Raw genomic sequence first — 2500 nt, forward strand, 5'->3', positions numbered from 1 at the left:
CAGGAAAATTCGTCAGGGGGCCACGCTGACGAAAACAGGGGCTGCGGAGTGGAAAATCGGCAGCGCAGATTTTTCGACGAACAGGGGCTGGACCGGCCGGGCCAGGCAGGAAAATTCGTCAGGGGGGCACGCTGACGAAAAGAGGGGCTGCCGCGTGGAAAATCAGCGGCGCAGATTTTTCGACGAACAGGGGCTGGACTGGCCGGGCCAGGCAGGAAAATTCGTCAGGGGGGCACGCTGACGAAAAGAGGGGCTGCCGCGTGGAAAATCGGCAGCGCAGATTTTTCGACGAACAGGGGCTGGACGCTGGACTGGGCCAGGCAGGAAAATTCGTCAGGGGGCACGCTGACGAAAAGAGGGGCTGCCGCGTGGAAAATCGGCAGCGCAGATTTTTCGACGAACATTCGTCAGGGGGGCACGCTGACGAAAAGAGGGGCTGCCGCGTGGAAAATCGGCAGCGCAGATTTTTCAACGAACATTCGTCAGGGGGGCACGCTGAGGAAAACAGGGGCTGCCGCGTGGAAAATCGGCAGCGCAGATTTTTCGACGAACAGGGGCTGGATGCTGGACCGGCCGGGCCAGGCAGGAAAATTCGTCAGGGGGGCACGCTGACGAAAAGAGGGGCTGCCGCGTGGAAAATCGGCAGCGCAGATTTTTCGACGAACAGGGGCTGGACTGGCCGGGCCAGGCAGGAAAATTCGTCAGGGGGGCACGCTGACGAAAAGAGGGGCTGCCGCGTGGAAAATCGGCAGCGCAGATTTTTCGACGAACAGGGGCTGGACGCTGGACTGGGCCAGGCAGGAAAATTCGTCAGGGGGGCACGCTGACGAAAACAGGGGCTGCCGCGTGGAATGGCAGCCTACACGCAGATGCGAATTCGGCAGCGCACGATGGCTTGAGCAGGTCATGGGTTCGACTTGGCGCGATCTGAAACCTGGACGAGGGACTGTCGACGCTGGACGAGCCAGCGCGGTGGCCTGTCGTGCCCCGTTCAGGGGGGGCCTGCCGCGGAGACAGCCCTCGCGGGCTCGACAGCGCAGGCCAGCGTCCCCGACGTCGCTGGCCGCGGCAGGCGAGCTGCCGGGGTTCCCGCATTCCTACAAGAAAACGTCGTGCTTTCCACATGAAACCAATCCAGTAAAATCAGCCATATTTTTATGAGGCTGCCCACTGAATTTGGGGTCATTCCGGGCCGGTTCCTAGTTTTGCGGATTTACTCGATTTCTAATGGTAGGAAAATTAAAACAAATACTTCCCGACCTCGAAAAATTCTGGGAAAATTAATGAAGGTGGATTGGATTTTTGCCAACCTCTGTGCAAAATTTCAGCTCAAAATACCAAGAAATGAATTTTTTAGAGGGGGGGTGACAGCTGGGACCTAGTAGTGTCTCCCCCTGCCAGAGCTGCAATGACACTTATTGCTCTTTAGGGAGCCACCAGGCCGGCGCCCCTCAAAGACCACACGCGCGCGCGCGCCCGCCCGCGCTGGGCGCTGGGGCGCTGGGGCGCTGGGGCCTGAGGGCCTGGGGCCCTTGGGGCCCCTTGGGCGCTTGGGCGCGCGCGCGCGGCCCCCGCAGCCATGCCGCGCTGCGCGACGCGCGGACAGCCCCTGCTGGCTTGCTCTCTCGCCCGCGGGGGGGCTGCCTTCGGGCCCTGGCCCCCCGCGTTCTGGCCTGCCCCCTGCGTGGGAGAGGCTAGGCGCTGCAGGGGCCAGCCCGACGTCGCTGGCCGCGGCAGGCGACAGCCCGACATCGCTGGCCGCGGCAGGGGCCAGCCCGACGTCGCTGGCCGCGGCAGGCGACAGCCCCTGCTGGCTTGCTCTCTCGCCCGCGGGGGGGCTGCCTTCGGGCCCTGGCCCCCCGCGTTCTGGCCTGCCCCCCGCGTGGGAGAGGCTAGGCGCTGCAGGGGCCAGCCCGACGTCGCTGGCCGCGGCAGGCGAGCCGCCGGGGTTCCCGCATTCCTACAACAAAACGTCGTGCTTTCCACATGAAATCAATCCAGTAAAATCAGCCATATTTTTATGAGGCTGCCCACTGAATTTGGGGTCATTCCGAGCCGGTTCCTATTTTTTCCGATTTCCTCGATTTTTAATGGTAGGAAAATAAAAAAAAATACTTCCCGACCTCGAAAAATTCTGGAAAAATTAATAAAGTTGGATTGGATTTTTGCCAACCTCTGTGCAAAATTTCAGCTCAAAATACCAAGAAATGAATTTTTTAGAGGGGGGGTGACAGCTGGGACCTAGTAGTGTCTCCCCCTGCCAGAGCTTCAATGACACTTATTGCTCTTTAGGGGGGTGCCCCCTGACTGGCCATGGGGCGCGCTGGCCTGGCGCCCATAGGCCTGCCGCGGGGGATATGTGGGCTGTTGCTAAACTCGGACTAAGGTGGGGGGCCTCATGGCCCGAAGTATTGCCGGCATCGATGACCCGTTTTCCGGCCGGCGACGACCCGATTCCGGCCACCGTCTTCGGGACCCGCTCCAAGCCGTCGGGCGCGTT

This window comes from Populus nigra, chromosome 2, assembly GCF_951802175.1.
Source record: "Populus nigra chromosome 2, ddPopNigr1.1, whole genome shotgun sequence".
In the NCBI taxonomy this organism is placed as follows: Eukaryota; Viridiplantae; Streptophyta; class Magnoliopsida; order Malpighiales; family Salicaceae; genus Populus; species Populus nigra.